Source organism: Macaca nemestrina, chromosome 7 (genome assembly GCF_043159975.1).
Source record: "Macaca nemestrina isolate mMacNem1 chromosome 7, mMacNem.hap1, whole genome shotgun sequence".
Taxonomy (NCBI): Eukaryota; Metazoa; Chordata; class Mammalia; order Primates; family Cercopithecidae; genus Macaca; species Macaca nemestrina.
The window spans coordinates 112,251,583-112,275,422 of NC_092131.1; positions in this window are offsets into that span (position 1 = coordinate 112,251,583).

The window sequence follows — 23,840 nt, forward strand, 5'->3', positions numbered from 1 at the left end:
CCTCAGAGGAAATGTGTAAAGAAGCTTTCTGAGAAACTGCTTAGTGTTCTGTTAATTCATCTCACAGAGTTACATCTGTATTTCGTGGATCTCTTAGCTAGCCTTATTTCTGTGGAATCTGAGAACAGATATTTCGGATCCCTTTGAAGACTATAGGGCCAAAGGAAATATCCTCCGATAACAAAGAGAAAGAAGCTTTCTGAGAAACTTCTTTGTGTTCTGTGAAATCAACTCACAGAGTTACAGCTTTCCCCTCAAGAAGCCTATCACTAAGACAGTTCTTGTGGAATTGGCAAAGTGATATTTGGAAGCCCATAGAGGGCTATGGTGAAAAAGGAAATATCCTCAGAGGAAATCTGGAAAGAAGCTTTCTGAGAAACTGCTTAGTGTTCTGTTAATTCATCTCACAGAGTTACATCTGTATTTCGTGGATCTCTTTGCTAGCCTTATTTCTGTGGAATCTGAGAACAGATATTTCGGATCCCTTTGAAGACTATAGGGCCAAAGGAAATATCCTCCGATAAGAAAGAGAAAGAAGCTTTCTGAGAAACTTCTTTGTGTTCTGTGGAATCAACACACAGAGTTACAGCTTTCCCCTCAAGAAGCCTTTCGCTAAGACAGTTCTTGTGGAATTGGCAAAGTGATATTTGGAAGCCCATAGAGGGCTATGGTGGAAAAGGAAATATCCTCAGAGGAAATCTGTAAAGAAGCTTTCTGAGAAACTGCTTAGTGTTCTGTTAATTCATCTCTCAGAGTTACATCTGTATTTCGTGGATCTCTTTGCTAGTCTTATTTCTGTGAAATCTGAGAACAGATATTTCGGATCCCTTTGAAGACTATAGGCACAAAGGAAATATCCTCCGATAACAAAGAGAAAGAAGCTTTTTGAGAAACTTCTTTGGGTTCTGTGAAATCATCTCACAGAGTTACAGCTTTCCCCTCAAGAAGCCTTTCGCTAAGACAGTTCTTGTGGAATTGGCAAAGTGATATTTGGAAGCCCCTAGAGGGCTATGGTGAAAAAGGAAATATCCTCAGAGGAAATCTGGAAAGAAGCTTTCTGAGAAACTGCTGAGTGTTCTGTTAATTCATCTCACAGAGTTACATCTGTATTTCGTGGATCTCCTTGCTAGCCTTTTTTCTGTGGAATCTGAGAACAGATATTTCGGATCCCTTTGAAGACTATAGGGCCAAAGGAAATATCCTCCGATAGCAAAGAGAAAGAAGCTCTTTGACAAACTTCTTTGTGTTCTTTGAAATCATCTCACAGAGTTACAGCTTTCCCCTCAAGAAGCCTTTCGCTAAGACAGTTCTTGTGTAATTGGAAAAGTGATATTTGGAAGCCCATAGAGGGCTATGGTGAAAAAGGAAATATCCTCAGAGGAAATCTGGAAAGAAGCTTTCTGAGAAACTGCTTAGTGTTCTGTTAATTCATCTCACAGAGTTACATCTGTATTTCGTGGATCTCTTTGCTAGCCTTATTTCTGTGGAATCTGAGAACAGATATTTCGGATCCCTTTGAAGACTATAGGGCCAAAGGAAATATCCTCCGATAACAAAGAGAAAGAAGGTTTCTGAGAAACTTCTTTGTGTTCTGTGAAATCAACTCACAGAGTTACAGCTTTCCCCTCAAGAAGCCTTTCGCTAAGACAGTTCTTGTGGAATTGGCAAAGTGATATTTGGAAGCCCATAGAGGGCTATGGTGAAAAAGGAAATATCTTCAGAGGAAATCTGGAAAGAAGCTTTCTGAGAAACTGCTTAGTGTTCTGTTAATTCATCTCTCAGAGTTACATCTGTATTTCGTGGATCTCTTTGCTAGTCTTATTTCTGTGAAATCTGAGAACAGATATTTCGGATCCCTTTGAAGACTATAGGCACAAAGGAAATATCCTCCGATAACAAAGAGAAAGAAGCTTTTTGAGAAACTTCTTTGGGTTCTGTGAAATCATCTCACAGAGTTACAGCTTTCCCCTCAAGAAGCCTTTCGCTAAGACAGTTCTTGTGGAATTGGCAAAGTGATATTTGGAAGCCCATAGAGGGCTACGGTGAAAAAGGAAATATCCTCAGAGGAAATCTGGAAAGAAGCTTTCTGAGAAACTGCTTAGTGTTCTGTTAATTCATCTCACAGAGTTACATCTGTATTTCGTGGATCTCCTTGCTAGCCTTATTTCTGTGGAATCTGAGAACAGATATTTTGGATCCCTTTGAAGACTATAGGGCCAGAGGAAATATCCTCCGATAACAAAGAGAAAGAAGTTTTCTGAGAAACTTCTTTGTGTTCTGTGAAATCAACACACAGAGTTACAGCTTTCCCCTCAAGAAGCCTTTCGCTAAGACAGTTCTTGTGGAATTGGCAAAGTGATATTTGGAAGCCCATAGAGGGCTATGGTGAAAAAGGAAATATCCTCAGAGGAAATCTGGAAAGAAGCTTTCTGAGAAACTGCTTAGTGTTCTGTTAATTCATCTCACAGAGTTACATCTGTATTTCGTGGATCTCTTTGCTAGCCTTATTTCTGTGGAATCTGAGAACAGATATTTCGGATCCCTTTGGAGACTATAGGGCCAAAGGAAATATCCTCCGATAACAAAGAGAAAGAAGCTTTTTGAGAAACTCCTTTGTGTTCTGTGAAATCATCTCACAGAGTTACAGCTTTCCCCTGAAGAAGCCTTTCGCTAAGACAGTTCTTGTGGAATTGGCAAAGTGATATTTGGAATCCCATAGAGGGCTATGGTGAAAAAGGAAATATCCTCAGAGGAAATCTGGAAAGAAGCTTTCTGAGAAACTGCTTAGTGTTTTGTTGGTTCATCTCACAGAGTTACATCTGTATTTCGTGGATCTCTTTGCTAGCCTTATTTCTGTGGAATCTGAGAACAGATATTTCGGATCCCTTTGAAGACTATAGGGCCAAAGGAAATATCCTCTGATAACAAAGAGAAAGAAGATTTTTGAGAAACTTCTTTGTGTTTTGTGAAATCATCTCACAGATTTACAGCTTTCCCCTCAAGAAGCCTTTCGCTAAGACAGTTCTTGTGGAATTGGCAAAGTGATATTTGGAACACCCAGAGGGCTATGGTGAAAAAGGAAATATCCTCAGAGGAAATCTGGAAAGAAGCTTTCTGAGAAACTGCTTAGTGTTCTGTTAATTTATCTCACAGAGTTACATCTGTATTTCGTGGATCGCTTTGCTAGCCTTATTTCTGTGGAATCTGAGAACAGATATTTCGGATCCCTTTGAAGACTATAGGGCCAAAGGAAATATCCTCCGATAACAAAGAGAAAGAAGCTTTCTGAGAAACTTCTTTGTGTTCTGTGAAATCAACTCACAGAGTTACAGCTTTCCCCTCAAGAAGCCTTTCGTTAAGACAGTTCTTGTGGAATTGGCAAAGTGATATTTGGAAGCCCATAGAGGGCTATGTTGAAAAAGGAAATATCCACAGAGGAAATCTGGAAAGAAGCTTTCTGAGAAACTGCTTAGTGTTCTGTTAATTTATCTTACAAAGTTACATCTGTATTTCGTAGATCTCTTTACTACCCTTATTTCTGTGGAATCTGAGAACAGATATTTCGGATCCCTTTGAAGACTATAGGGCCAAAGGAAATATCCTCCGATAACAAAGAGAAAGAAGCTTTCTGAGAAACTTCTTTGTGTTCTGTGAAATCATCTCACAGAGTTACAGCTTTCCCCTCAAGAAGCCTTTCGCTAAGACACTTCTTGTGGAATTGGCAAAGTGATATTTGGAAGCCCATAGAGGGCTATGGTGAAAAAGGAAATATCCTCAGAGGAAATCTGCAAAGAAGCTTTCTGAGAAACTGCTTAGTGTTCTGTTAATTCATCTCACAGAGTTACATCTGTATTTCGTGGATCTCTTTGCTAGCCTTATTTCTGTGGAATCTGAGAACAGATATTTCAGATCCCTTTGGAGACTATAGGGCCAAAGGAAATATCCTCCGATAACAAAGAGAAAGAAGCTTTTTGAGAAACTTCTTTGTGTTCTTTGAAATCATCTCACGGAGTTACAATTTTCCGCTCATGAAGCCTTTGGCTAAGACAGTTCTTGTGGAATTGACAAAGTGATATTTGGAGGCCCATAGAGGGCTATGTTGAAAAAGGAAATATCCTCAGAGGAAATCTGGAAAGAAGCTTTCTGAGAAACTGCATAGTGTTCTGTTAATTCATCTCACAGAGTTACATCTGTATTTCGTGGATCTCTTTGCTAGCCTTATTTCTGTGGAATCTGAGAACAGATATTTCGGATTCCTTTGAAGACTATAGGGCCAAAGGAAATATCCTCCGATAACAAAGAGAAAGAAGCTTTCGGAGAAACTTCTTTGTGTTCTGTGAAATCATCTCACCAAGTTACAGCTTTCCCCTCAAGGAGCCTTTCGCTAAGACAGTTCTTGTGGAATTGGCAAAGTGATATTTGAAAGCCCATAGAGGGCGATGGTGAAAAAGGAAATATCCTCAGATGAAATCTGGAAAGAAGCTTTCTGAGAAACTGCTTAGTGTTCTGTGAATTCATCTCACAGAGTTACATCTGTATTTCGTGGATCTCTTTGCTAGCTTTATTTCTGTGAAATCTGAGAGCAGATATTTCGGATCCCTTTGAAGACTATAGGGCCAAAGGAAATATCCTCCGATAACAAAGAGAAAGAAGCTTTCTGAGAAACTTCTTTGTGTTCTGTGAAATCAACTCACAGAGTTACAGCTTTCCCCTCAAGAAGCCTTTCGCTAAGACAGTTCTTGTGGAATTGGCAAAGTGATATATGGAAGTCCTTAGAGGGCTATGGTGAAAAAGGAAATGTCCTCAGAGGAAATCTGGAAAGAAGCTTTCTGAGAAACTGCTTAGTGTTCTGTTAATTCATCTCACAGAGTTACATCTGTATTTCTTGGATCTCTTTGCTAGCCTTATTTCTGTGGAATCTGAGAACAGATACTTCGGATCCCTTTGGAGACTATATGGCCAAAGGAAATATCCTCCGATAACAAAGAGAAAGAAGCTTTTTGAGAAACTTCTTTGTGTTTTGTGAAATCATCTCAAAGAGTTACAGCTTTCCCCTCAAGAAGCCTTTCGCTAAGACAGTTCTTGTGGAATTGGCAAAGTGATATTTGGAAGCCCATAGAGCGCTATTGTGAAAAAGGAAATATCCTCAGAGGAAATCTGGAAAGCAGCTTTCTGAGAAACTGCTTAGTCTTCTGTTAATTTATCTCACAGAGTTACATCTGTATTTCGTGGATCTCTTTGCTAGCCTTATTTCTGTGGAATCTGAGAACAGATATTTCAGATCCCTTTGGAGACTATAGGGCCAAAGGAAATATCCTCCGATAACAAAGAGAAAGAAGCTTTTTGAGAAACTTCTTTGTGTTCTTTGAAATCATCTCACGGAGTTACAATTTTCCGCTCATGAAGCCTTTGGCTAAGACAGTTCTTGTGGAATTGACAAAGTGATATTTGGAGGCCCATAGAGGGCTATGTTGAAAAAGGAAATATCCTCAGAGGAAATCTGGAAAGAAGCTTTCTGAGAAACTGCATAGTGTTCTGTTAATTCATCTCACAGAGTTACATCTGTATTTCGTGGATCTCTTTGCTAGCCTTATTTCTGTGGAATCTGAGAACAGATATTTCGGATTCCTTTGAAGACTATAGGGCCAAAGGAAATATCCTCCGATAACAAAGAGAAAGAAGCTTTCGGAGAAACTTCTTTGTGTTCTGTGAAATCATCTCACCAAGTTACAGCTTTCCCCTCAAGGAGCCTTTCGCTAAGACAGTTCTTGTGGAATTGGCAAAGTGATATTTGAAAGCCCATAGAGGGCGATGGTGAAAAAGGAAATATCCTCAGATGAAATCTGGAAAGAAGCTTTCTGAGAAACTGCTTAGTGTTCTGTTAATTCATCTCTCAGAGTTACATCTGTATTTCGTGGATCTCTTTGCTAGTCTTATTTCTGTGAAATCTGAGAACAGATATTTCGGATCCCTTTGAAGACTATAGGCACAAAGGAAATATCCTCCGATAACAAAGAGAAAGAAGCTTTTTGAGAAACTTCTTTGGGTTCTGTGAAATCATCTCACAGAGTTACAGCTTTCCCCTCAAGAAGCCTTTCGCTAAGACAGTTCTTGTGGAATTGGCAAAGTGATATTTGGAAGCCCATAGAGGGCTACGGTGAAAAAGGAAATATCCTCAGAGGAAATCTGGAAAGAAGCTTTCTGAGAAACTGCTTAGTGTTCTGTTAATTCATCTCACAGAGTTACATCTGTATTTCGTGGATCTCCTTGCTAGCCTTATTTCTGTGGAATCTGAGAACAGATATTTTGGATCCCTTTGAAGACTATAGGGCCAGAGGAAATATCCTCCGATAACAAAGAGAAAGAAGTTTTCTGAGAAACTTCTTTGTGTTCTGTGAAATCAACACACAGAGTTACAGCTTTCCCCTCAAGAAGCCTTTCGCTAAGACAGTTCTTGTGGAATTGGCAAAGTGATATTTGGAAGCCCATAGAGGGCTATGGTGAAAAAGGAAATATCCTCAGAGGAAATCTGGAAAGAAGCTTTCTGAGAAACTGCTTAGTGTTCTGTTAATTCATCTCACAGAGTTACATCTGTATTTCGTGGATCTCTTTGCTAGCCTTATTTCTGTGGAATCTGAGAACAGATATTTCGGATCCCTTTGGAGACTATAGGGCCAAAGGAAATATCCTCCGATAACAAAGAGAAAGAAGCTTTTTGAGAAACTCCTTTGTGTTCTGTGAAATCATCTCACAGAGTTACAGCTTTCCCCTGAAGAAGCCTTTCGCTAAGACAGTTCTTGTGGAATTGGCAAAGTGATATTTGGAATCCCATAGAGGGCTATGGTGAAAAAGGAAATATCCTCAGAGGAAATCTGGAAAGAAGCTTTCTGAGAAACTGCTTAGTGTTTTGTTGGTTCATCTCACAGAGTTACATCTGTATTTCGTGGATCTCTTTGCTAGCCTTATTTCTGTGGAATCTGAGAACAGATATTTCGGATCCCTTTGAAGACTATAGGGCCAAAGGAAATATCCTCTGATAACAAAGAGAAAGAAGATTTTTGAGAAACTTCTTTGTGTTTTGTGAAATCATCTCACAGATTTACAGCTTTCCCCTCAAGAAGCCTTTCGCTAAGACAGTTCTTGTGGAATTGGCAAAGTGATATTTGGAACACCCAGAGGGCTATGGTGAAAAAGGAAATATCCTCAGAGGAAATCTGGAAAGAAGCTTTCTGAGAAACTGCTTAGTGTTCTGTTAATTTATCTCACAGAGTTACATCTGTATTTCGTGGATCGCTTTGCTAGCCTTATTTCTGTGGAATCTGAGAACAGATATTTCGGATCCCTTTGAAGACTATAGGGCCAAAGGAAATATCCTCCGATAACAAAGAGAAAGAAGCTTTCTGAGAAACTTCTTTGTGTTCTGTGAAATCAACTCACAGAGTTACAGCTTTCCCCTCAAGAAGCCTTTCGTTAAGACAGTTCTTGTGGAATTGGCAAAGTGATATTTGGAAGCCCATAGAGGGCTATGTTGAAAAAGGAAATATCCACAGAGGAAATCTGGAAAGAAGCTTTCTGAGAAACTGCTTAGTGTTCTGTTAATTTATCTTACAAAGTTACATCTGTATTTCGTAGATCTCTTTACTACCCTTATTTCTGTGGAATCTGAGAACAGATATTTCGGATCCCTTTGAAGACTATAGGGCCAAAGGAAATATCCTCCGATAAAAAAGAGAAAGAAGCTTTCTGAGAAACTTCTTTGTGTTCTGTGAAATCATCTCACAGAGTTACAGCTTTCCCCTCAAGAAGCCTTTCGCTAAGACACTTCTTGTGGAATTGGCAAAGTGATATTTGGAAGCCCATAGAGGGCTATGGTGAAAAAGGAAATATCCTCAGAGGAAATCTGGAAAGAAGCTTTCTGAGAAACTGCTTAGTGTTCTGTTAATTCATCTCACAGAGTTACATCTGTATTTCGTGGATCTCTTTGCTAGCCTTATTTCTGTGGAATCTGAGAACAGATATTTCAGATCCCTTTGGAGACTATAGGGCCAAAGGAAATATCCTCCGATAACAAAGAGAAAGAAGCTTTTTGAGAAACTTCTTTGTGTTCTTTGAAATCATCTCACGGAGTTACAATTTTCCGCTCATGAAGCCTTTGGCTAAGACAGTTCTTGTGGAATTGACAAAGTGATATTTGGAGGCCCATAGAGGGCTATGTTGAAAAAGGAAATATCCTCAGAGGAAATCTGGAAAGAAGCTTTCTGAGAAACTGCATAGTGTTCTGTTAATTCATCTCACAGAGTTACATCTGTATTTCGTGGATCTCTTTGCTAGCCTTATTTCTGTGGAATCTGAGAACAGATATTTCGGATTCCTTTGAAGACTATAGGGCCAAAGGAAATATCCTCCGATAACAAAGAGAAAGAAGCTTTCGGAGAAACTTCTTTGTGTTCTGTGAAATCATCTCACCAAGTTACAGCTTTCCCCTCAAGGAGCCTTTCGCTAAGACAGTTCTTGTGGAATTGGCAAAGTGATATTTGAAAGCCCATAGAGGGCGATGGTGAAAAAGGAAATATCCTCAGATGAAATCTGGAAAGAAGCTTTCTGAGAAACTGCTTAGTGTTCTGTGAATTCATCTCACAGAGTTACATCTGTATTTCGTGGATCTCTTTGCTAGCTTTATTTCTGTGAAATCTGAGAGCAGATATTTCGGATCCCTTTGAAGACTATAGGGCCAAAGGAAATATCCTCCGATAACAAAGAGAAAGAAGCTTTCTGAGAAACTTCTTTGTGTTCTGTGAAATCAACTCACAGAGTTACAGCTTTCCCCTCAAGAAGCCTTTCGCTAAGACAGTTCTTGTGGAATTGGCAAAGTGATATATGGAAGTCCTTAGAGGGCTATGGTGAAAAAGGAAATGTCCTCAGAGGAAATCTGGAAAGAAGCTTTCTGAGAAACTGCTTAGTGTTCTGTTAATTCATCTCACAGAGTTACATCTGTATTTCTTGGATCTCTTTGCTAGCCTTATTTCTGTGGAATCTGAGAACAGATACTTCGGATCCCTTTGGAGACTATATGGCCAAAGGAAATATCCTCCGATAACAAAGAGAAAGAAGCTTTTTGAGAAACTTCTTTGTGTTTTGTGAAATCATCTCAAAGAGTTACAGCTTTCCCCTCAAGAAGCCTTTCGCTAAGACAGTTCTTGTGGAATTGGCAAAGTGATATTTGGAAGCCCATAGAGCGCTATTGTGAAAAAGGAAATATCCTCAGAGGAAATCTGGAAAGCAGCTTTCTGAGAAACTGCTTAGTCTTCTGTTAATTTATCTCACAGAGTTACATCTGTATTTCGTGGATCTCTTTGCTAGCCTTATTTCTGTGGAATCTGAGAACAGATATTTCAGATCCCTTTGGAGACTATAGGGCCAAAGGAAATATCCTCCGATAACAAAGAGAAAGAAGCTTTTTGAGAAACTTCTTTGTGTTCTTTGAAATCATCTCACGGAGTTACAATTTTCCGCTCATGAAGCCTTTGGCTAAGACAGTTCTTGTGGAATTGACAAAGTGATATTTGGAGGCCCATAGAGGGCTATGTTGAAAAAGGAAATATCCTCAGAGGAAATCTGGAAAGAAGCTTTCTGAGAAACTGCATAGTGTTCTGTTAATTCATCTCACAGAGTTACATCTGTATTTCGTGGATCTCTTTGCTAGCCTTATTTCTGTGGAATCTGAGAACAGATATTTCGGATTCCTTTGAAGACTATAGGGCCAAAGGAAATATCCTCCGATAACAAAGAGAAAGAAGCTTTCGGAGAAACTTCTTTGTGTTCTGTGAAATCATCTCACCAAGTTACAGCTTTCCCCTCAAGGAGCCTTTCGCTAAGACAGTTCTTGTGGAATTGGCAAAGTGATATTTGAAAGCCCATAGAGGGCGATGGTGAAAAAGGAAATATCCTCAGATGAAATCTGGAAAGAAGCTTTCTGAGAAACTGCTTAGTGTTCTGTGAATTCATCTCACAGAGTTACATCTGTATTTCGTGGATCTCTTTGCTAGCTTTATTTCTGTGAAATCTGAGAGCAGATATTTCGGATCCCTTTGAAGACTATAGGGCCAAAGGAAATATCCTCCGATAACAAAGAGAAAGAAGCTTTCTGAGAAACTTCTTTGTGTTCTGTGAAATCAACTCACAGAGTTACAGCTTTCCCCTCAAGAAGCCTTTCGCTAAGACAGTTCTTGTGGAATTGGCAAAGTGATATATGGAAGTCCTTAGAGGGCTATGGTGAAAAAGGAAATGTCCTCAGAGGAAATCTGGAAAGAAGCTTTCTGAGAAACTGCTTAGTGTTCTGTTAATTCATCTCACAGAGTTACATCTGTATTTCTTGGATCTCTTTGCTAGCCTTATTTCTGTGGAATCTGAGAACAGATACTTCGGATCCCTTTGGAGACTATATGGCCAAAGGAAATATCCTCCGATAACAAAGAGAAAGAAGCTTTTTGAGAAACTTCTTTGTGTTTTGTGAAATCATCTCAAAGAGTTACAGCTTTCCCCTCAAGAAGCCTTTCGCTAAGACAGTTCTTGTGGAATTGGCAAAGTGATATTTGGAAGCCCATAGAGCGCTATTGTGAAAAAGGAAATATCCTCAGAGGAAATCTGGAAAGCAGCTTTCTGAGAAACTGCTTAGTCTTCTGTTAATTTATCTCACAGAGTTACATCTGTATTTCGTGGATCTCTTTGCTAGCCTTATTTCTGTGGAATCTGAGAACAGATATTTCAGATCCCTTTGGAGACTATAGGGCCAAAGGAAATATCCTCCGATAACAAAGAGAAAGAAGCTTTTTGAGAAACTTCTTTGTGTTCTTTGAAATCATCTCACGGAGTTACAATTTTCCGCTCATGAAGCCTTTGGCTAAGACAGTTCTTGTGGAATTGACAAAGTGATATTTGGAGGCCCATAGAGGGCTATGTTGAAAAAGGAAATATCCTCAGAGGAAATCTGGAAAGAAGCTTCCTGAGAAACTGCATAGTGTTCTGTTAATTCATCTCACAGAGTTACATCTGTATTTCGTGGATCTCTTTGCTAGCCTTATTTCTGTGGAATCTGAGAACAGATATTTCGGATTCCTTTGAAGACTATAGGGCCAAAGGAAATATCCTCCGATAACAAAGAGAAAGAAGCTTTCGGAGAAACTTCTTTGTGTTCTGTGAAATCATCTCACCAAGTTACAGCTTTCCCCTCAAGGAGCCTTTCGCTAAGACAGTTCTTGTGGAATTGGCAAAGTGATATTTGAAAGCCCATAGAGGGCGATGGTGAAAAAGGAAATATCCTCAGATGAAATCTGGAAAGAAGCTTTCTGAGAAACTGCTTAGTGTTCTGTGAATTCATCTCACAGAGTTACATCTGTATTTCGTGGATCTCTTTGCTAGCTTTATTTCTGTGAAATCTGAGAGCAGATATTTCGGATCCCTTTGAAGACTATAGGGCCAAAGGAAATATCCTCCGATAACAAAGAGAAAGAAGCTTTCTGAGAAACTTCTTTGTGTTCTGTGAAATCAACTCACAGAGTTACAGCTTTCCCCTCAAGAAGCCTTTCGCTAAGACAGTTCTTGTGGAATTGGCAAAGTGATATATGGAAGTCCTTAGAGGGCTATGGTGAAAAAGGAAATGTCCTCAGAGGAAATCTGGAAAGAAGCTTTCTGAGAAACTGCTTAGTGTTCTGTTAATTCATCTCACAGAGTTACATCTGTATTTCTTGGATCTCTTTGCTAGCCTTATTTCTGTGGAATCTGAGAACAGATACTTCGGATCCCTTTGGAGACTATATGGCCAAAGGAAATATCCTCCGATAACAAAGAGAAAGAAGCTTTTTGAGAAACTTCTTTGTGTTTTGTGAAATCATCTCAAAGAGTTACAGCTTTCCCCTCAAGAAGCCTTTCGCTAAGACAGTTCTTGTGGAATTGGCAAAGTGATATTTGGAAGCCCATAGAGCGCTATTGTGAAAAAGGAAATATCCTCAGAGGAAATCTGGAAAGCAGCTTTCTGAGAAACTGCTTAGTCTTCTGTTAATTTATCTCACAGAGTTACATCTGTATTTCGTGGATCTCTTTGCTAGCCTTATTTCTGTGGAATCTGAGAACAGATATTTCAGATCCCTTTGAAGACTATAGGGCCAAAGGAAATATCCTCCGATAACAAAGAGAAAGAACCTTTCTGAGAAACTTCTTTGTGTTTCATGAAATCAACTCACAGAGTTACAGCTTTCCCCTCAAGAAGCCTTTCGCTAAGACAGTTCTTGTGGAATTGGCAAAGTGATATTTGGAAGCCCATAGAGGGCTATGGTGAAAAAGGAAATATCCTCAGAGGAAATCTGGAAAGAAGCTTTCTGAGAAACTGCTGAGTGTTCTGTTAATTCATCTCACAGAGTTACATCTGTATTTCGTGGATCTCTTTGCTAGCCTTATTTCTGTGGAATCTGAGAACAGATATTTCGGATCCCTTTGGAGACTATAAGGCCAAAGGAAATATCCTCCGATAACAAAGAGAAAGAAGCTTTTTGAGAAACTCCTTTGTGTTCTGTGAAATCATCTCACAGAGTTACAGCTTTCCCCTCCAGAAGCCTTTCGCTAAGACAGTTCTTGTGGAATTGGCAAAGTGATATTTGGAACCCCCAGAGGGCTATGGTGAAAAAGGAAATATCCACAGAGGAAATCTGGAAAGAAGCTTTCTGAGAAACTGCTTAGTGTTCTGTTAATTTATCTTACAAAGTTACATCTGTATTTCGTAGATCTCTTTGCTACCCTTATTTCTGTGGAATCTGAGAACAGATATTTCGGATCCCTTTGAAGACTATAGGGCCAAAGGAAATATCCTCCGATAACAAAGAGAAAGAAGCTTTCTGAGAAACTTCTTTGTGTTCTGTGAATTCATCTCACAGAGTTACAGCTTTCCCCTCAAGAAGCCTTTCGCTAAGACAGTTCTTGTGGAATTGGCAAAGTGATATTTGGAAGCCCATAGAGGGCTATGGTGAAAAAGGAAATATCCACAGAGGAAATCTGGAAAGAAGCTTTCTGAGAAACTGCTTAGTGTTCTGTTAATTCATCTCACAGAGTTACATCTGTATTTCGTGGATCTCTTTGCTAGCCTTATTTCTGTGGAATCTGAGAACAGATATTTCGGATCCCTTTGGAGACTATAGGGCCAAAGGAAATATCCTCGGATAACAAAGAGAAAGAAGCTTTTTGAGAAACTTCTTTGTGTTCTTTGAAATCATCTCACGGAGTTACAGCTTTCCCCTCATGAAGCCTTTGGCTAAGACAGTTCTTGTGGAATTGACAAAGTGATATTTGGAGGCCCATAGAGGGCTATGTTGAAAAAGGAAATATCCTCAGAGGAAATCTGGAAAGAAGCTTTCTGAGAAACTGCTTAGTGTTCTGTTAATTCATCTCACAGAGTTACATCTGTATTTCGTGGATCTCTTTGCTAGCCTTATTTCTGTGGAATCTGAGAACAGATATTTCGGATTCCTTTGAAGACTATAGGGCCAAAGGAAATATCCTCCGATAACAAAGAGAAAGAAGCTTTCGGAGAAACTTCTTTGTGTTCTGTGAAATCATCTCACCAAGTTACAGCTTTCCCGTCAAGGAGCCTTTCGCTAAGACAGTTCTTGTGGAATTGGCAAAGTGATATTTGAAAGCCCATAGAGGGCGATGGTGAAAAAGGAAATATCCTCAGATGAAATCTGGAAAGAAGCTTTCTGAGAAACTGCTTAGTGTTCTGTGAATTCATCTCACAGAGTTACATCTGTATTTCCTGGATCTCTTTGCTAGCTTTATTTCTGTGAATTCTGAGAGCAGATATTTCGGATCCCTTTGAAGACTATAGGGCCAAAGGAAATATCCTCCGATAACAAAGAGAAAGAAGCTTTCTGAGAAACTTCTTTGTGTTCTGTGAAATCAACTCACAGAGTTACAGCTTTCCCCTCAAGAAGCCTTTCGCTAAGACAGTTCTTGTGGAATTGGCAAAGTGATATATGGAAGTCCTTAGAGGGCTATGGTGAAAAAGGAAATGTCCTCAGAGGAAATCTGGAAAGAAGCTTTCTGAGAAACTTCTTAGTGTTCTGTTAATTCATCTCACAGAGTTACATCTGTATTTCTTGGATCTCTTTGCTAGCCTTATTTCTGTGGAATCTGAGAAAAGATATTTCTGATCCCTTTGAAGACTATAGGGCCAAAGGAAATATCCTCCGATAACAAAGAGAAAGAAGCTTTCTGAGAAACTTCTTTGTGTTCTGTGAAATTAACTCACAGAGTTACAGCTTTCCCCTCAAGAAGCCTTTCGCTAAGACAGTTCTTGTGGAATTGGCAAAGTGATATTTGGAAGCCCATAGAGGGCTATGGTGAAAAAGGAAATATCCTCAGAGGAAATCTGGAAAGAAGCTTTCTGAGAAACTGCTTAGTGTTTTGTTAATTCATCTCACAGAGTTACATCTGTATTTCTTGGATCTCTTTGCTAGCCTTATTTCTGTGGAATCTGAGAACAGATACTTCGGATCCCTTTGGAGACTATAGGGCCAAAGGAAATATCCTCCGATAACAACGAGAAGGAAGCTTTTTGAGAAACTTCTTTGTCTTCTTTGAAATCATCTCACAGAGTTACAGCTTTCCCCTCAAAAATCCTTTCGCTAAGACAGTTCTTGTGGAATTGGCAAAGTGATATTTGGAAGCCCATAGAGGGCTATGGTGAAAAAGGAAATATCCTCAGATGAAATCTGGAAAGAAGCTTTCTGAGAAACTGCTTAGTGTTCTGTTAATTCATCTCACAGGGTTACATCTGTATTTCGTGGATCTCTTTGCTAGCCTTATTTCTGTGAAATCTGAGAACAGATATTTCGGATCCCTTTGAAGACTATAGGGCCAAAGGAAATATCCTCCGATAACAAAGAGAAAGAAGCTTTCTGAGAAACTTCTTTGTGTTCTGTGAAATCATCTCACAGAGTTACAGCTTTCCCCTCAAGAAGCCTTTCGCTAGGACAGTTCTTGTGGAATTGGCAAAGTGATATTTGGAAGCCGATAGAGGGCGATGGTGAAAAAGGAAATATCCTCAGATGAAATCTGGAAAGAAGCTTTCTGAGAAACTGCTTTGTGTTCTGTTAATTCATCTCACAGAGTTACATCTGTATTTCGTGGATCTCTTTGCTAGCCTTATTTCTGTGGAATCTGAGAACAGATATTTCGGATCCCTTTGGAGACTATAGGGCCAAAGGAAATATCCTCCTATAACAAAGAGAAAGAAGCTTTCTGAGAAACTTCTTTGTGTTCTTTGAAATCATCTCACAGAGTTACAGATTTCCCCTCAAGAAGCCTTTGGCTAGGACAGTTCTTGTGGAATTGGCAAAGTGATATTTGGAAGCCCATAGAGGGCTATGGTGAAAAAGGAAATATCCTCAGATGAAATCTGGAAAGAAGCTTTCTGAGAAACTGCTTAGTGTTCTGTAAATTCATCTCACAGAGTTACATCTGTATTTCGTGGATCTCTTTGCTAGCCTTATTTCTGGGGAATCTGAGAACATATATTTCGGATTCCTTTGAAGACTATAGCGCCAAAGGAAATATCCTCCGATAACAAAGAGAAAGAAGCTTTCTGAGAAACTTCTTTGTGTTCTGTGAAATCATCTCACAGAGTTACAGCTTTCCCCTCAAGAATCCTTTCGCTAGGACAGTTCTTGTGGAATTGGCAAAGTGATATTTGGAAGCCCATAGAGGGCTATGGTGAAAAAGGAAATATCCTCAGATGAAATCTGGAAAGAAGCTTTCTGAGAAACTGCTTAGTGTTCTGTTAATTCATCTCACAGAGTTACATCTGTATTTCTTGGATCTCTTTGCTAGCCTTATTTCTGTGGAATCTGAGAACAGATATTTCGGATCCCTTTGAAGACTATAGCGCCAAAGGAAATATCCTCCGATAACAAAGAGAAAGAAGCTTTCTGCGAAACTTCTTTGTGTTCTGTGAAATCATCTGACAGAGTTACAGCTTTCCCCTCAAGAAGCCTTTCGCTAAGACAGTCCTTTGGAATTGGCAAAGTGATATTTGGAAGCCCATAGAGAGCGATGGTGAAAAAGAAAATATCCTCAGATGAAATCTTTAGAGAAGATTTCTGAGAAACTGCTTAGTGTTCTGTTAATTCATCTCACAGAGTTACATCTGTATTTCGTGTATCTCTTTGAAAGTCTTATTTCTGCGGAATCTGAGAACAGATATTTCGGATCCCTTTGGAGACTATAGGGCCAAAGGAAATATCCTCCGATAACAAAGAGAAAGAAGCTTTTTGAGAAACATTTTGTGTTCTGTGAAATCATCTCACAGACTTACACCTTTCCCCTCAGGAAGCCTTTCGCTAAGACAGTTCTTGTGGAATTTGCAAAGTGATAGTTGGAAGACCATAGAGGGCTGTGGTGAAAAAGGAAATATCCTCAGATGAAATCTGGAGAGAAGCTTTCTGAGAAACTGCTTAGGGTTCTGTCAAATCATCTCACAGAGTTACATCTGTATTTCGTGGATCTCTTTGCTAGCCTTATTTCTGTGGAATCTGAGAGCTGATATTTCGGATCCCTTTGAAGACTATAGGGCCAAAGGAAATATCCTCCGATAACAAAGAGAAAGAAGCTTTCTGAGAAACTTCTTTGTGTTCTGTGAAATCATCTCACAGAGTTACAGCTTTCCCCTCAAGAAGCCTTTCGCTAATTCAGTTCTTGTGGAATTGGCAAAGTGATATTTGGAAGCCCCTAGAGGGCTATGGTGAAAAAGGAAATATCCTCAGATGAAATCTGGAAAGAAGCTTTCTGAGAAACTGCTTAGTGTTCTGTTATTTCTCTCACAGAGTTACTTCTCTATTTCGTGGATCTCTTTGCTAGCCTTATTTCTGTGGAATCTGAGAACAGATATTTCGGATCCCTTTGTAGACTATAGTGCCAAAGGAAATATCCTCTGATAACAAAGAGAAAGAAGCTTTCTGAGAAACTTCTTTGTGTTCTGTGAAATCATCTCACAGAGTTACAGCTTTCCCCTCAAGAAGCCTTTCGCTAAGACAGTTCTTGTGGAATTGGCAAAGTGATATTTGGAAGCACATAGAGGGCTATGGTGAAAAAGTAAATATCCTCAGATGAAATCTGGAAAGAAGCTTTCTCAGAAACTGCTTAGTGTTCTGTTATTTCTCTCACAGAGTTACTTCTCTATTTCGTGGATCTCTTTGCTAGCCTTATTTCTGTGGAATCTGAGAACAGATATTTCGGATCCCTTTGAAGACTATAGGGCCAAAGGAAATATCCTCCGATAACAAAGAGAAAGAAGCTTTCTGAGAAACTTCTTTTTGTTCTGTGAAATCATCTCACAGAGTTACAGCTTTCCCCTCAAGAAGCCTTTCGCTAAGACAGTCCTTTGGAATTGGCAAAGTGATATTTGGAAGCCCATAGAGGGCGAGGGTGAAAAAGAAAATATCCACAGATGAAATCTGGAAAGAAGCTTTCTGAGAAACTGCTTAGTGTTCTGTTAATTCATCTCACAGAGTTACATCTGTATTTCGTGTATCTCTTAGCAAGTCTTATTTCTGTGGAATCTGAGAACAGATATTTCGGATCCCTTTTGAGACTATAGGGCCAAAGGAAATATCCTCCGATAACAAAGAGAAAGAAGCTTTTTGAGAAACTTTTTGTGTTCTGTGAAATCATCTTACAGACTTACAGCATTCCCCTCAGGAAGCCTTTCGCTAAGACAGTTCTTCTGGAATTGGCAAAGTGATATTTGGAAGACCATAGAGGGCTATGGTGAAAAAGGAAATATCCTCAGATGAAATCTGGAGAGAAGCTTTCTGAGAAACTGCTTAGTGTTCTGTTAATTCATCTCACAGAGTTACATCTGTATTTCGTGGATCTCTTTACTAGCCTTATTTCTGTGGAATCTGAGAACAGATATTTCGGATCCCTTTGAAGACTATAGGGCCAAAGGAAATATCCTCCGATAACAAAGAGAAAGAAGCTTTCTGAGAAACTTCTTCGTGTTCTGTGAAATCATCTCACAGAGTTACAGCTTTCCCCTCAAGAAGCCTTTCGCTATGACAGTTCTTGTGGAATTGGCAAAGTGATATTTGGAAGCCCATAGAGGGCTATGGTGAAAAAGGAAGTATCCTCAGATGAAATCTGGAAAGAAGCTTTCCGAGAAACTGCTCTGTGATATGTGACTTCCACTCACAGAGTTACATCTGTATTTCGTGGATCTCTTTGCTAGCCTTATTTCTGTGGAATCTGAGAACAGATATTTCGGATCCCTTTGAAGACTAGAGGGCCAAAGGAAATATCCTCCGATAACAAAGAGAAAGAAGCTTTCTGAGAAACGTCTTTGTGTTCTGTGAAATCATCTCACAGACTTACAGCTTTCCCCTCAGGAAGACTTTCGCTAAGACAGTTCTTGTGGAATTGGCAAAGTGAAATTTGGAAGCACTTAGAGGGCTATGGTGAAAAAGGAAATATCCTCAGATGAAATCTGGAAAGAAGTTTTCTGAGAAACTGCTTAGTGTTCTGTTAATTCATCTCACAGAGGTACATCTGTATTTCGTGGATCTCTTTGCTAGCCTTATTTCTGTGGAATCTGAGGACAGATATTTCGGATCCCTTTGAAGACTATAATGCCGAAGGAAATATCCTCCGATAACAAAGAGAAAGAAGCTTTCTGAAAATCTTCTTGGTGTTCTGAGAAATCATCTCACAGAGTTACAGCTTTACCCTCAAGTAGCCTCTCGCTAGGACAGTTCTTGTGGAATTGGCAAAGTGATATTTGGAAGCCCTTAGAGGGCTATGGTGAAAAAGGAAATATCCTCAGATGAAATCTGGAAAGAAGCTTTCCGAGAAACTGCTCTGTGATATGTGACTTCCACTCACATAGTTACATCTGTATTTCGTGGATCTCTTTGCTAGCCTTATTTCTGTGGAATCTGAGAACAGATATTTCGGATCCCTTTGAAGACTATAGGGCCAAAGGAAATATCCTCTGATAACAAAGAGAGAGAAGTTTTCTGAGAAACTTCTTTGTGTTCTGTGAAATCATCTGACAGAGTTACAGCTTTCCCCTCAGGAAGGCTTTCGCTAAGACAGTTCTTGTGGAATTGGCAAGGTGATATTTGGTAGCCCATAGAGGGCTACGGTGAAAAAGGAAATATCCTCAGATGAAATCTGGAAAGAAGCTTTCTGAGAAACTGCTGAGTGTTCTGTTAATTCATCTCACAGAGTTTCCTCTGTATTTCGTGGATCTCTTTGCTAACCTTATTTCTGTGGAATCTGAGAAAAGATATTTCGGATCCCTTTGGAGACTATAGGGCCAAAGGAAATATATTCCGATAACAAAGAGAAAGAAGCTTTCTGAGAAACTTCTTATGTTCTGTGAAATCATCTCACAGACTTACAGCTTTAGCCTCAAGAAGCCTCTCGCTAGGACAGTTCTTGTGGAATTGACAAAGTGATATTTGGAAGCCCATAGAGGGCTATTGTGAAAAAGGAAATATCCTCAGATGAAATCTGGAGAGAAGCTTTCTGAGAAACTGCTTAGTGTTCTGTTAATTCATCTCACAGAGTTACATCTGTATTTCGTGGATCTCTTTGCTAGCCTTATTTCTGTGGAATCTGAGAACAGATATTTCGGATCCCTTTGAAGACTTAGGGCCAAAGGAAATATCCTCCGATAACAAAGAGAAAGAAGCTTTCTGAGAAACCTCTTTGTGTTCTGTGAAATCATCTCACAGAGTTACAGCTTTCCCCTCAAGAAGCCTTTCGCTAAGACAGTCCTTTGGAATTGGCAAAGTGATATTTGGAAGCCCATAGAGGGCGAGGGTGAAAAAGAAAATATCCACAATGAAATCTGGAAAGAAGCTTTCTGAGAAACTGCTTAGTGTTCTGTTAATTCATCTCACAGAGTTACATCTGTATTTCGTGGATCTCTTTACTAGCCTTATTTCTGTGGAATCTGAGAACAGATATTTCGGATCCCTTTAAAGACTATAGGGCCAAAGGAAATATCCTCCGATAACAAAGAGAAAGAAGCTTTCTGAGAAACTTCTTTGTGTTCTGTGAAATCATCTCACAGAGTTACAGCTTTCCCCTCAAGAAGCCTTTCGCTATGACAGTTCTTGTGGAATTGGCAAAGTGATATTTGGAAGCCCATAGAGGGCTATGGTGAAAAAGGAAATATCCTCAGATGAAATCTGGAAAGAAGCTTTCCGAGAAACTGCTCTGTGATATGTGACTTCCACTCACAGAGTTACATCTGTATTTCGTGGATCTCTTTGCTAGCCTTATTTCTGTGGAATCTGAGAACAGATATTTTGGATCCCTTTGAAGGCTCTAGGTCCGAAGGAAATATCCTCCGATAACAAAAAGAAAGAAGTTTTCTGAGAAACTTCTTTGTGTTCTTTGAAATCATCTCACAGAGTTACAGCTTTCCGCTCAAGAAGGCTTTCGCTAAGACAGTTCTTGTGGAATTGGTAAAGTGATATTTGGAAGCCCATAGAGGGCTATGGTGAAAAAGGAAATATCCTCAGATGAAATCTGTAAAGAAGTTTTCTGAGAAACTGCTGAGTGTTCTGTTAACTCATCTCACAGAGTTACATCTGTATTTCGTGGATCTCTTTGCTAGCCTTATTTCTGTGGAATCTGAGAACAGATATTTCGGATCCCTTTGAAGTCTATAGGGCCAAAGTAAATATCTTCCGATAGCAAAGAGAAAGACGCTTTCTGAGAACCTTCTTTGCATTCTGTGAAATCATCTCACAGAGATACAGCTTTCCCCTCAAGAAGCCTTTCGCTAAGACAGTTTTTGTGGAATTGGCAAAGTGATATTTGGAAGCCCATAGAGGGCTATGGTGAAAAAGGAAATATCCTCAGATGAAATCTGGAAAGAAGCTCTCTGAGAAACTGCTGAGTGTTCTGTTAATTCATCTCACAGAGTTACATCTGTATTTCGTGGATCTCTTTGCTATCCTTATTTCTGTGGAATCTGAGGACAGATATTTCGGATCCCTTTGAAGACTATAATGCCGAAGGAAATATCCTCCGATAACAAAGAGAAAGAAGCTTTCTGAAAAACTTCTTTGTGTTCTGAGAAATCATCTCACAGAGTTACAGCTTTACCCTCAAGTAGCCTCTCGCTAGGACAGTTCTTGTGGAATTGGCAAAGTGATATTTGGAAGCCCTTAGAGGGCTATGGTGAAAAAGGAAATATCCTCAGATGAAATCTGGAAAGAAGCTTTCCGAGAAACTGCTCTGTGATATGTGACTTCCACTCACGGAGTTACATCTTTATTTCGTGGATCTCTTTGCTAGCCTTATTTCTGTGGAATCTGAGAACAGATATTTCGGATCCCTTTGAAGACTATAGGGCCAAAGTAAATATCCTCTGATAACAAAGAGAGAGAAGTTTTCTGAGAAACTTCTTTGTGTTCTGTGAAATCATCTGACAGAGTTGCAGCTTTCCCCTCAGGAAGGCTTTCGCTAAGACAGTTCTTGTGGAATTGGCAAGGTGATATTTTGTAGCCCATAGAGGGCTACGGTGAAAAAGGAAATATCCTCTGATGAAATCTGGAAAGAAGCTTTCTGAGAAACTGCTGAGTGTTCTGTTAATTCATCTCACAGAGTTACCTCTGTATTTCGTGGATCTCTTTGCTAACCTTATTTCTGTGGAATCTGAGAAAAGATATTTCGGATCCCTTTGAAGACTATAGGGCCAAAGGAAATATCCTCCGATAACAAAGAGAAAGAAGCTTTCTGAGAAACTTCTTATGTTCTGTGAAATCATCTCACAGACTTACAGCTTTAGCCTCAAGAAGCCTCTCGCTAGGACAGTTCTTGTGGAATTGACAAAGTGATATTTGGAAGCCCATAGAGGGCTATTGTGAAAAAGTAAATATCCTTAGATGAAATCTGGAGAGAAGCTTTCTGAGAAACTGCTTAGTGTTCTGTTAATTCATCTCACAGAGTTACATCTGTATTTCGTGGATCTCTTTACTAGCCTTATTTCTGTGGAATCTGAGAACAGATATTTCGGATCCCTTTGAAGAGTATAGGGCCAAAGGAAATATCCTCCGATAACAAAGAGAAAGAAGCTTTCTGAGGAACTTCATTGTGTTCTGTGAAATCATCTCACAGAGTTACAGCTTTCCCCTCAAGAAGCCTTTCGCTAAGACAGTTCTTGTGGAATTGGCAATGTGATATTTGGAAGCCCATAGAGGGCTATGGTGAAAAAGGAAATATCCTCAGATGAAATCTGGAAAGAAGCTTTCCGAGAAACTGCTCTGTGATATGTGACTGACACTCACAGAGTTACATCTGTATTTCGTGGATCTCTTTGCTAGCCTTATTTCTGTGGAATCTGAGAACAGATATTTCGGATCCCTTTGAAGACTATAGGGCCAAAGGAAATATCCTCCGATAACAAAGAGAAAGAAGCTTTCTGAGAAACTTCTTTGTGTTCTGTGAAATCATCTCACAGACTTACAGCTTTAGCCTCAAGAAGCCTCTCGCTAGGACAGTTTTTGTGGAATTGGCAAAGTGATATTTGGAAGCCCATAGAGGTCTATGGTGAAAAAGGAAATATCCTCAGATGAAATCTGGAAAGAATCTTTCTCAGAAACTGCATAGTGTTCTGTTAATTCATCTCAAAGAGTTACATCTGTATTTCGTGGATCTCTTTGCTAGCCTTATTTCTGTGGAATCTGAGAACAGATATTTCGCATCCCTTCGAAGACTAGAGGGCGAAAAGAAATATCCTCCGATAAAAAAGAGAAAGAAGCTTTCTGAGAAACTTCTTCGTGTTCTGTGAAATCATCTCACAGAGTTACAGCTTTCCCCTTAAGAAACCTTTCGCTAAGACAGTTCTTGTGGAATTGGCAAAGTGATATTTGGAAGCCCCTAGAGGGCTATGGTGAAAAAGGAAATATCCTCATATGAAATCTGGAAAGAAGCTTTCTGAGAAACTGCTTAGTTTTCTGTTAATTCTCTCACAGAGCTACTTCTCTATTTCGTGGATCTCTTTGCTAGCCCTATTTCTGTGGAATCTGAGAACAGATATTTCGGATATCTTTGAAGACTATAGGGCCAAAGGAAATATCCTCTGATAACAAAGAGAAAGAAGCTTTCTGAAAAACTTCTTTGTGTTCTGTGAAATCATCTCACAGAGTTACAGCTTTCCCCTCAAGAAGCCTTTCGCTAAGACATTTCTTCTGGAATTGGCAAAGTCTTATTTGGAAGCCCATAGAGGGCTTTGGTGAAAAAGGAAATATCCTCAGATGAAATCTGGAAAGAAGCTTTCTGAGAAACTGCTTAGTGTTCTGTTAATTCAAAACACAGAGTTACATCTGTATTTCGTGTATCTCTTTGCAAGTCTTATTTCTGTGGAATCTGAGAACAGATATTTCGGATCCCTTTGGAGACTATAGGCCCAAAGGAAATATCCTCCGATAACAAAGAGAATGAAGCTTTTTGAGAAAATTTTGTGTTCTGTGAAATCATCTCACAGACTTACAGCTTTCCCCTCAAGAAGCCTTTCGCTAAGACAGTTCTTGTGGAATTGGCAAAGTGATATTTGGAAGCCCATAGAGGGCTATGGTGAAAAAGGAAATATCCTCAGATGAAATCTGGAGAGAAGCTTTCTGAGAAACTGCCTAGTGTTCTGTTAATTCATCTCCCAGAGTTACCACTGTATTTCGTGGATCTCCTTGCTAACCTTATTTCTGTGGAATCTGAGAACAGATATTTCGGATCCCTTTGAAGACTATAGGGCCAAAGGAAATATCCTCCGATAACAAAGAGAA